General features: G+C 38.6%; 1 pseudogene; it reads right to left on the bottom strand.

Annotated features, from left to right (window-relative positions):
* Positions 1–9,176: 9,176 nt before the first annotated feature.
* LOC100452605 (melanoma inhibitory activity protein 2-like) lies at positions 9,177–11,590 on the bottom strand (annotated as a pseudogene).
* Between the last annotated feature and the right edge of the window lie 1,130 nt (positions 11,591–12,720).

The raw sequence follows: 12,720 nt of genomic DNA, 5'->3' as shown, positions 1-12,720 counted from the left end.
TACTGAGAATAGAAAACTCCCTCCAAGGCCTGAGAATGCTTGATTAACACAGAGGGAGTTGCCCAAGATTGTAGAAGAGGAAGCCCAACAGGCTGAGTAAGCTATTTCTTCACCTTGTATGTTTAAGTTAGAGTACTACCTCTTTTGTGTGAACTTTAGGGAGTGGTCAGTAAATGCCACTTATTTCAAATTGTTTCGCTTTGGCTTGCTGGAAAGTAGATGTATTTAGAGCAAGGTCATTTGGTATAATTGTGAAAACATACCAGACTTTCTTGATTATTTTTTAAATTAAGGTTACTTTTTGAAATATTATTTATTTTAAGGTAAGATTTTATATAAGTTCTCTAAATAGAATACCACTATCACTTCCCATAAATAGAAGATAAACCCACTTCCCGTTTTGGGAAATCGCTTAGAAGAATGAATATGGAATTTGGAATCAGAAGACCAGAGTAGTCATCTTAGCTCTGCTACTTCTGTGTTTTCTGGTTTTGGGAAAATCACTTGACTTCTCTGAGTCCCAGTCTCTTCATTAAAAAAAAAAAAAAGTGACGGGATGACAACGTCTTCTTTCTTTCTCAAAATGACATTAACTAAATCAAGTTGCAAAGGGAAATATGTGGTTCTTTTTATTTTTAAGCTTAAAGTCCAAGCAGTTATGACAAATGGGTTTCACCTCAAGTGCAAATGCCCATTCATTCCTAGTGGTTCCTGGACCCCTTTATTGAGAAGGGTTGTGATGACCTGCCCCAAGCAAGGGGGGAAGAAGCCTGCTACTGCATAGTTCACACTACTTAACTCCTGCCTCCTCTTTACCGATCCCTCTTAGCTCACCAGAATCTGCATCTCAGAAGCCACCTCCCATTCAGCATGAACTTCCTTTTTATAAGAGCCCCCAAAAGTCACCTCAGGTAAATCACACTCATGAAATCTCTTTTCAGCCTAAAGCAGTCTCCTAAAATGAAACCCTCCCAGGCCCTTCTAATTCTATCACCACTTTCTCATTCCTCCAAAATAAACTGCTTTTCAGTCCAAGGAATTCTTTAGAGAGAGAAGAAGAAACAAGGATCTGCCTGTGTAATTCTGTTGTTCTATCACTTTCTTTGCTTTGTTATGTGTCACAAAGGTTTAGCAAGTGCCCTCCAGAGGAGGCTGGAGTGGAGGAAAAATGTGTGAGGCATGTGGCCTAGTTAGTGTTGAAGTCTTCCTAGCAGCTTGCTTAATGCTAATTTCCTAGGCTTTGCAAATAGATCCTGCAGTGGAAACCGCTACAAATAGTGACGTAGTAGAAAAACCATGGGCCATAAAAAACTATTTATGACACTTCCCCCTTTTTCCAGCTACACTCTGGAATGAACCAGTAAACAAATAATTAACACACAAGCAAAATGATTCTTCTGGGGTTTAAGGCTCTGTCCTAGTAGGAAAAGAATACTGTAGAAGGAAACTTGACAGAGAATACTTTGGAGAACTTAACTTAAGTGATGTTTTGATGCCAACAGATTCTGAAAGCTGACATCAGCATTTCTCATATTTGTCCACTACTGTTTAATATGATAGGTTAAGTGTTGCTTCAGGGAGCTTGGAATTGTTCACTTCCAAGAAGTGAGGAGGATGCTCATTATTTCTCTTATTACTTCTCTTTTGAATTTGCATTGCTTTTACCATCCACAAACTGCTCCTTGGTAATTTTTATTACTAACAAACCCATAACCTGATTGGTTTCTCTTGAAATAGAGGGTATTGTGAAGTCACTCAGGATACAGATATAGTGCTGATGGGATCAATTAAAATGAATTGTAGCCCAGGGAAAGGTGCTTTGTGAAGCATTACGATGTGACAAAGATGAGTTTAGAAATAATCACTTACTTTATGACCACATTTCATAGTCTTTCTCACCCAGATATTTGTGACAATCATATTCTGGACCAACATAAAGGGTGAGCTAGAGGAAGACAAACTTGCAAATATTACCATTTGAAAATAATTGATGTTTACTAACAAGCACATCATCATTTCAAAGCACTTTCAAGAAAAAGCATCCTCTTTCCTAGACAACTAAAGAGGGCTGTTAATTCAGATGGAATCATCTGAAAGCTTTTTCTTATCACCTACTTACTTATTTTCTTTTAATCCCCTCCCCAATATAAATCATAGCACCTCTGGGTGATAGTATTTGAAAATGACAAAAAAAACCCAGATGTTGACTAAAGGCCAAGGTTAATTGGATGTGTGTGAGACTGTGCTGTAACTTCTTATTGAATTGGGTGGCTGAGCTGTATAGTTCTTGTGGCATTATTTCAGGATCTGAATTTAGTGATTACATAAGAAACTTCTAATGCGCTAAAGAGTTTAATAACCCATGTCTAAACTTCCCTTCCATAACTTCAGTTTTCGTCCAGAATCTCCGTTACTCAGATCTTTTCAACGGCTTCTTTTCTGGCTGCTGAGGAACCCAGAAACTTCTGACTGGCTTTAAAGGGTTACTTTCCTTGCATTTTTTCTCTCCTTTCTTTTCTTCTTTCTCAGGCTGCTCTCTGTAATATCCCTCAAACTGGATCTTCTCCTCCCTCTGCTCCTTCTCCCCTCACCTTCATTTTATCAACCAATTCCCTATATTTGACTTTTCTTTTTCTCTCTCTGCCTCTCCAAGTCATCAAGACCCATTCAAGGTCCATTTCTTCCAGGGATCCAGATTAGTCCATTCTCTACCAAGCTGTCCTTCCTCTAAAATACCATTTTTAAAGCCATGTTATCCAGTAGAAATAAAATGCAAACCACATAAGTAAGTTTGTTATACTGTAGAAACAGATCAAATGAATTTCGACAATATAGTTTATTTAATCTATCATTTCTACCTGTAATAAACCTAAAATTATTAATGAGATATTTCCATTTTTTTTGAAGTCTTAGAAATCTGGATTATATTTTATACTTAAAGCACATGTCAGTTTGGACAAGCCACATTGCAAGTGCCCAGTGTGGCCAGAGCTTACTACATTGAACGGTCCGGGTTCAGAGCCTGTGCCACATTCTCTAGCTCTCAATCATGTACTTCCTTATTTCATAGCTTTCTACCAGACCAAATTGCAAACAACTCCTTAGAGTTGGCGGCTCCATTTTACACTTCCTCTGCCTTCACATTTTATTCCTGTGTGTGTAGTAAGCTATTAGTAATTGCCTATTGATGGATTGGTAATATTAATTTTATCTGTGACCTCTTAAACACAGCATACTTACTCCTACTACAGTGTTCTCAGGCTTGAAATTTCCCTCCTCTTCCCCATATTTATATTATGATTCAATAACCAAATCACATCTGTTTTGTTAGATCTGAATCTCTGTGGGTATGTTGGATGAGATTATAAGAAATAGATGTGCATTATTTGCAGTTCTATTGCACTAGAGAGCAGCATTTTCACAGAATACTCATCGTTCAGACAATTCAGGCAAAATAGGATTTATAGCTGAAATCAATGGGATAATTGCCTCCATTGTTCTTTTTTACTTTCCTAACAGAGACCTGGCCAACTACTTGTAAGAGTCTCCTGGTCACAGAATCCAACCATGAAGCAGAGGCCCTTCAATTTGATTACAATGGCAAAGACAGTTTTATAAGCTGAAACTAAATCACTGGGATAGGAATAGCTTATAAAATTGCAGGGAAGGAAGGTCGTGAGGAAGAAAAGGAAACCCTAGAGAGTACAAGGACAGATAGGGGACCTGAAGTAGAGGACAAGATGAGGAGATTACTAAATTCTGTCAGGGGTGCTAAAATGGGGGGAGCATGAGAAACATACTATAACTGGGAAACTCAGTTTTAAAAATATAGTTTAACCACCCACTTTCTTTTCATCTCTTCATTCCTTTCCTTTCCAGACACTCCCCTCTGGCAATGCCTGCTTATTTAATTCTGTTCTTGCTTGAGAAATTCCAGAGGCCAATCTTGAAATAAACCATGCATGGAGCCCTGAGTGCAGAATCCTCCTGCTTAGTGAGGAGTCACTAACAATTAGTCCACCACCACTGGGCTGAATTCAAAATAATACCAACTAGACCTCCAGATGGGTAGCTATCTGAGATAGCCATTGGAACAAGACACACAGACCCCGCCCCCTGCACCCCTCCTGCATGCCTCCCATACCAAGTTTTCCTTTGAATACTCTATGGTAAATTTTAAAATTTAAGATGGTCCTTGTGACTATTGTTCACCATCTTCTTGGTTTGCTGCTTCTCTGATTAAAATTGCTTTTCCTCCCACCAACCTTTCTCTCTTATGTCTAGCTTTAGAGCAGCAAGCAGCTGAACCTGGGTTCAGTTACAATACAAACCTTATCTATTCCACAATTTTATAAACAAAATGCTGAGGTGTACTATTTCAAGCCCTATTATCAATTTACTTCAAGAGAAAGGTCCCCAAAACAGAATGATGGAATTGTAATTCTAGAACTCTGCCAATAAACAATAAAATTCCTTGATTTTTCTCATCATGTAAATTGTTAAAGTTACAAATGTTATCTCCATACATCTAATGTTTTAAGACATCTTACAATCTTTATCGAGAAACTGTCAATTGGTTCTTATGAAATAAATAATTCATTTATTTAATTTTAAAGTCTTGTTTCTGTTTCTTATCAGTAACATCAATCTTAGCTCCCCGTTAACTTTCTTCTCGTATAATAACAAATATATCTGCTATTGCTTAATAATGGAATAGCTTAACTTGGGTTAATTTTACGTTTTAAAATTCTCCACATTTTAGACTTTTGGTGTCTTCACATGCTAGTGGAATTTTGACAGAAGAATCTTAAGATCACATCCAATTTAATAAAAACAAAGGCATAAATGAAGACCCACAGTGGCTTCTGATGAAGGGCTTGAGAATTTACTGTGGCCTAGCTGTAAAAATTCTCTTAAATTTCTGCTGCTGATATTTTTTTCATCCAGGACCTATGCATGTTGCCCATGCACTGGCCAATTTTTTAGTCAAGAACAGAGGCCTCAACATGTTCTTGCTGACTACTGAGGGCCTGGGGAGATCTCAATCTCAATACATATTTGTCACTTGTTAGCTGATGCCTGGCATTCTAAAACAAAAGCATCCCTCCTTTCCCTCACATATATTGTCAATGGAAATGGAAATGTTTACGGATGGAAGATTTTGCTTCTTAGTAATTTATGCCCGTGTTTGGCAAAGTGTATATAGTTTGCAGACTGGGCCAATCCATAATGCTTATTTTTTCTATCTTATGTTTGCTTTAATTTTATTTATTGAGATTTAATTTTAAATTTCTTACAGTTAATAATAAAAAAATTGGAATTTGTATTTTGAATGTCTGTGATTTTAAAATTTCATTTTCTAGAAATTAATTTTTATTGCATTTTACAAAAGTACTGGCCTACAATGGGTCTGTTGTCACAGATAGTTTGAGAAATACTAATTTTATTCCTTGCTGTATGGAGTAGGCAAGGGATACCCCCAACCTCCAACCTTAGAATAGATTTTGATAGGAGAAAGGAAACACAGAGCCCCAGAAGAAATAAATAGGGGGAATAATGGTTCCGGTGAAAAACATTGCTGCCCTTATTAATTTGCTCGAGGCTAGTCCCTGTGCCTGTTCGCAAACCTACCTTTCTACAAGCTTTTATTGAATACATTCTATGTTTAAGGCATTGTCCTTGGTGTTGAAACATATAGCCTTTATTTTCTTCTTGTCCAGTGGTTCTCAGATTTGCCTGCTGTATATCAGAATAACTTGGGAAGCCTTGTTAAAGACTGTAGATTCCAGAGTTCCATTTGAAAACCCACTGAATGAATATCTATGTGAATGGCATCTTTAAAGTTGTATTTTCAAACAGTTTTGCGTGATTTTGATGTCTGGCTTGGTTTGGGTAGCACTACTTTAGCCCTTGGTCACCTTTACCTTGAAATGAGGTAACGTAGAATTAGCAATGATTGGGATATAAAAAAATGTAATAAACTCAATAATCATTTATTAAATACTCTACTTTTCCACATGATGGATACAAAGAAGTTGTAGTAGTGAGGGTAATTAATGCTGGGTACTATAAGCACAATACTCTCACCTTAATGGCACCAAGTAATAGATCTTTATATCTTGCTCACACAGGGTCCTGTGCATATTTTCCTGTGCATATTTCCAGGCTGTTTCCCTGGTGAACTCTTCTCAAAACAGTAAATCAGAAATCCAGGCTCTTTCAGTTTGGAACCCCACCATCCTTATTACATGGCCTCTAGTTTGTCCATGAAAGAGATGAGAGAAGAAGATCATATCTGAGGGATTTTTAAAGACCAGGCCTATACGTGGTGTTCATACCTTCTGCTCACATTGCCTGTCTAGAAGTAGTCACAGAACCTCAATTAGATGAAAGGGGACAAAGAAATGACCTCTTCCCAAGTGACTGGGAAGGAAAGAAGTGGTTTGGTAAATACATAGTGTTTTCTCTGCCACAGATATGTAAAATATAATGTCTGTTAATCTTTTAGGCAGCCTCATTTTCCCCAAAGTAGTGGTAATAAGACCACTGAAGAGACACACTTTAAGCAAGTACAAGTTTATTACGGTAGATTCTATGAAGAGATTTGCAAAGGGTGTTTGTTCTGCTCCCTCTTTGCCATTTTAAACATTATATGGTGATGGAGACCACTTGATTTTGTCTTATACATTATATCATCAGTACCTCTAAGAATGGGTGTATATTGGCCATCCCCTACGAAGTCCCCAAATACTACTGTTGCCATTTTACATTCCAGATGTTTTGAAGGCAAGTTATCTTCTGGTCTACCTCGTATTATCTCTGATAGACAAAAATTCCTTAATACACAAAAGGAGAAGCAGTATTGTTAGAGAATTGTTAGAGGTTTCTAACTCTCTAAAATCTGACTAAATCTTGTCTAAAATAGTATTCTCAAATCTTAACTCAGAATTTTGCAGTCTCTTTGGGAGATGAATCATCCGCTTTTGAAATATTGAGTGTAATATTGCATATGATAAAATACTAGTAGCAAATGTAGGGAAATTATACGTAGTAACTGTTAAGAGTTTAGGATCACAGGATAGTATAGAGAAGATAGAAGTCTGTCTGGCTTGAAGAATCTTTAAAGGTTTTATTTACTTTCATGATACCTGATGACAGTGCGGGGGCAAGCCAGAATTTTTCTTAAGCCTGAACAAAAGTAACTTATGCAGAGCTTCTCCAGATGTTATCATACATTGTCTTCCCAGACTTCTCAAAATTCTATCTTTTCTCCTTACCATTACATCCCATGTCCTGTAATAAGGTCTTCAGTAAAGTATGGTGGAAGAGGCTGGGGATTCTTGTCTTTATGTTATACTCCATGATCTACAATACTGCCAGTACATTCATTAGAATTTGAATATCTTCCACTTTTTTGGTTTCCAGGATGCTCTGTATTTTAAGAATAACGTTGACCCTTAAGGATCCCAAGAACCAAAAAACATGAGGAAAGGAGAGGGGCAGGACCAGAGTGCTTTGTCTTAGAGCATGGTGCCCTGGAATTCGGTGTAAATATTAGACTTTTGCAAAGCTTCCTTAACATTAATTTTCCTCAGACTTAGATAATATAAATTCTCAGTAACGCTCCATCATTTTTATTCTTAATGGTTCCTGGGAGTTGTCATTTACTTTTGGACCCCAAATTGGGATCCTCACTGAACCCTACTGAAGGGTTCTGGCTTAGCCCTTAATAGCTTCTAGCCATTAAAAAGTTGAGTAGGGCAGCCCCTCCCAAGGCCATCATCTCTTTTATAAATCTTGACTGCTAACTGATCTATCTCGCTGATTCCTCATTTGAGCAGACACCAGGTAATTGGATGCTTCAATATGCTCTTTCATTAATCTTTTTGTCCATTAATATTCTTTTTTTTTTTTTTTTGAGACGGAGTCTCACTCTGTCGCCCAGGCTGAAGTGCAGTGGCGCCATCTGGGCTCACTACAAGCTCTGCCTCCTGGGTTCAAGCCATTCTCCTGCCTCAGCCTCCCGTGTAGCTGGGACTACAGGCGCCCGCCACCATGCCTGGCTAATTTTTTGTATTTTTAGTAGAGACGGGGTTTCACCATGTTAGCCAGGATGGTCGATCTCCTGACCTCATGTTCCACCCGCTTCGGCCTCCCAAAGTGCTAGGATTACAGGCGTGAGCCACTGCGCCCAGCCTGTCCATTAATATTCTTATCCAGCACCAGATGATCTGGATCTTTCATCGCTCTTCCAGAATGTGCTGTACTTTTTCCATAATTTATCAAGGTTGGTCTCTGGTCACTGCATGCATGAGGACACTGAAAGGGAGATTGTTCTTCTGGATAGGCCTCATGTGAATTCACTTCTCTAGGATGGTGGTTGGTAACTACGTTTGAGGAGCTGGAACACACAATCCAGTCTTGTTGAATAAAAAGGAACTTAAAACTCAGTGAGGTTAGGTGATTTAAGCAGTCACTCTACATGTTAAAAGTAGAATCCATAAAAGTTAGGTGAAGGTATGACCACTGAAAGGCATCTAAATCCAAACATAAATACAACATTTTTATTGGGATAAGGGATTAGCCACTTTGTTTTTTTCTTATTAGGTTTATGTGCTGAGTTTCTGAGCTGGATCCTTAGGAAATAACTCATCAGAAAAAAAGTTATGTGTCCAAAATTGTTCATTGAACCATGATTCAAAAATAACAACACTTTTTAAACAACCCAATGTTCAGTAAGTGAGAATGGTTAAACCGCTGATGATGCACCTAAATGATAGATTAACCATTTTCTTTTTTTTTAAAAAAATCAATTAAAATTTATTTAATTAAGCATAAAATTGCTTTCACATTTGTCTACAACCACAGTAAATACAGTTCTTGGCATAAAGACACAACCTTTATAATTTAAAGCCTCCCTACCTGCAAGATTACATATATAAAACTCCCATTATTGTTTATATAATCATGGATTAGTTTATCAAATTAAAATAGTTATACTATCCAGAATAAAATAAAATGGAAATAATTTACTCATAAGATTCATATTTAAATCATCTTTATTTAGAAAACACTATCCTGAGAACTATAATTCCATTAAGCTTCAGTGTGAGCAAAAGTGTAATCATTTAAGTAACAGCAGGTACTTAAACTGAAAATGAGATCAGTCAAAATTACTTTTGAAGAGAGCAAAAATATTGTCAGGTTTCTTGCTGTGGTTCTGGATGTTCAGTAGCAGGCTCATTTGAAGGCAGAATCAGCCCTGCAGGGGACTCACTTCTACCTTCAGAATGTGGGGCTTAGCGGGAAAAATCCAGGTCTTGGGAGAAGGTAAGGAGGAAACCCCTGGGTGGATAGACATTTCTCATTGCAAACGGTGCATGTGGTGGATCTGGGAAATCTCTTGGTGGAAAATAATCTTGAGAAGCTCCAAACATGGTTCCTAGAGGAGGTGGGGGGAAAGGAGGTCCTCTTCTCATGAACAGGCCCTTTGTATCCCCGGAAACAATGGACCTCTGATTGGAGCAAGAGGTGGAGGAAAAAAGTGAGGGCCAGCTGCTTCATTTTCAGCGGGGAGAGATGAATCAGGCACATTTAAATTACCAAGGTCATCTTTGGTATCATTTCTACTGGATTCCATTTCTGAAAGCATTGACCCATCCACTTTATCCAAAGAGGTCATATTAAACCTTCTGAGTTCTGCTGGTCCAGACAGCGTGCCAGAATTAGAATAAAATCTGTCTTGCCTTTGTGGAGGAAGAGCTGAATCAGGATATGATTGTCCTGTGGAAGAAACATCATCCTATGGTCCTGTTCCCGTGGAGGTGACAGGGACCCAGTGTCAGAAGAAGCCCTGTGAGGATTGGTTAACCTATCACATCTTGATTCTCCTCTTTCATTGGTAATCTGATGGTCCAGAGGATTCCCTGGACCTCTTGAGCCTCTTCCTCCTCCTCCTGTTAGCAAAGATGAGAGTCTGAGTGGGCCCTCCAACAAAGTTGGAGGATAGAGAAAAGCTCTTGTTTTGGATGAAGGCCGACCCAATGGTGAGGGACCATATGGGGAATGCTCTCTGCCAAATGCTGTATTTGGAACATCAAGTGCATAAGGATCTTTTTCTAAAAGTTCAAATTTAAACTCTGCTTCAGTTAATTTTTGTCTGTTGTGAGCACTTTCTTTCCTTAAATCATTGAGGTTTCTTTCAGCAGTCCAAGCTGCCAACCAATTATTATGTGCTTTTTTTCTCATGGGAAATAATCCATCCTTGATAAGAATGAATAGTTATCTCCGACTCTTCTTCAAGATCTTTGGCTCACTTTCTATAGGTCTCCAACTCTTCAGTGGCATGGCTAATCTTTTCATGTACTTTAGAAAGTTTCTCTTCCTTCTCTAACCGGTAATTTTCCTCTACTGTTAATTTCCTCTGGAGTTTCATTTCATTTTCTTGATATAATTCAATCATTACTTTAAGTTTTTGTTGAAGCTTCTGATTCTCACTTTCAAAATGTGTTTTCTGACTGCAAAGATGCTTGTTCAGTCTGAAGATTTTTAATATGCTCTGTAAGCTCTTCCTTTGTTTTATCAACTTCAGATAACTGACTATAAATTTGGTTTCTTTCTCCTTCTAAGGTTTTTAAAGAAGCATTTAACTTAGCAGCATAAATCGGTTTCTTCAAAGTTCCTTTTGGAGGATTATCTAAGTAAGAACCATTTGCCGATTCACTGTTCATTTCTAATTCCAAGTTACCATCATCCGTTATGTCTTCTCCAAGCATAGCAGCCTGATCTTTCATTTTTAGCAAGCATTCAGTCAGTCTTGATGTGATTTTCTTTATCATTTAGAACTTGTTCTGCGTGTACTTTGGAGTCTTCAAATGTTATTTTCTGTTTATTAAGTTCACTCACTTGTTCTTTCCATACCTCAACTTCCTGCAAAAGCTGTTTCTCGTTTTCCTAAAGTTGAGAATTTTCATTCAAAGCATCTCTTATTGCTATCTTCAGTCGTTCTTCATTCATTTGAAATATTGTGAAGTTCATTTTGGCTTCAGCTACTTGTGATTTGAGGGATTTTGACTCATCTTCTAGAGACTGTATCCTTTTGCAAATATCCACCATCAATTCACCTTGTTCAGAATGTTTAGATTTCTCTTATTTTAACTCTTTTTCTAGACAGAGTATTTCATCCTCAAGTTCAGAATTGGACCTGTTTAGCTTTTCACAGGTTGCCTCCTTCTCAAAGCTGGCATCCTTTAAAGATGACTCTAATTTATAGCCTTCATACTCTTTTTGAACATGGCTAAATTTTTCAAGTAGTTTACATTTTTCTTCAGTTAGTCCAGAAAACGTTACAGCAAGCTTTTTTTTCTCTTCCCACATAAAGCCGACTCCTAACCGATCTAAAACTTCTCCACACAAAAAAAAGAGAACAGCAAAAAAATCCATCAACAGCTGCACATATCACCAACTCCTATGGAAAACCATAAGGATTAGAGTCTGGTCTCACACTTTCAGGCAGTGCTGCCACAACCCTGCTTAGCTCCTCCAGGACCAGCCCCAAATACCTCTGAGGGGTAGCCCCAGGCTCCTCCATAGCGCGAAGGCTGCTCTGGCGGTTGCCACAATAAACTTGGCCTTTCGGGGCCACAATAAGCGGCAGAGAACACGCAGCCTTCAGTCTGGAACCGGAATCCGCACGCAGCAAACGGAGCGGACCATTGTGGAGCCGGCTGCGGGGTGAGCTGCGGACACCCGCAACCAAAGGTCTCAGAGGCCCACGCTGCCCACCCCAGCCCCCTTGTTACACTTTACATCCTGAGGCAGCGCCTTTTATTATTATACTTTAAGTTCTGGGGTACATGTGCAGAACGTGCAGGTTTGTTAGGTAGGTATACACATCGCATTGTGGTTTGCTGCACCCATCAACCCGTTATCTACATTAGGTATTTCTCCTAATGCTATCCCTCCCCTAGACCCCCCAACCCCCGAGAGGCCGCGGTGTGTGATGTTCCCCTTCTTGTGTCCATGTGTTCTCGTTGTTCAACTCCCACTTATAAGTGAGAACATGCAGTGTTTGGTTTTCAGTTCTTGTGATAATTTGCTGAGAATGATGGTTTATTGATTTTTGTATGTTGAACCAGCCTTGCATCCCAGGGATGAAGCCGACTTGATCCTGGCGGATAAGCTTTTTGATGCGCTGCTGGATTCCGCTTGCCAGTATTTTATTGAGGATTTTCGCATCGATGTTCATGAGGGATATTGGCCTGAAATTTTCTTTTTTTTTGTTGTGTCTCTGCCAGGTTTTGGTATCAGGATGATGCTGGCCTCACACAATCAGTTAGGGAGGATTCCCTCTTTTTCTATTGGAATAGTTTCAGAAGGAATGTTACCAGCTCCTCTTTATACCTCTGATAGAATTCGGCTGTGAATCTGTCTGGTCCTGGACTTTTTTTGTTGGTGGGCTATGAATTACTACCTGAATTTCAGAACTTGTTATTGGTCTATTCAGGGATTCAACTTCTTCCTGGTTTAGACTTGGGAGGGTGTATGTGTCCAGGAATTTATCCATTTCTTCTAGATTTTCTAGTTTATTTGTGTAGAATTGTTTAAGTATTCTCTCTGATGGTAGTTTGTATTTCTGTGGGATCAGTGGTGATACCCCCTTTATCATTTTTTATTGCATCTATTAGATTCTTCTCTCCTTTATTGTCTGACTAGTGGTCT

This window comes from Pongo abelii, chromosome 13 (assembly GCF_028885655.2).
Source record: "Pongo abelii isolate AG06213 chromosome 13, NHGRI_mPonAbe1-v2.0_pri, whole genome shotgun sequence".
Classification (NCBI taxonomy): Eukaryota; Metazoa; Chordata; class Mammalia; order Primates; family Hominidae; genus Pongo; species Pongo abelii.
Note: the sequence above shows the minus strand (reverse complement) of the source record. Positions and strands in the feature narration are given on the sequence as shown.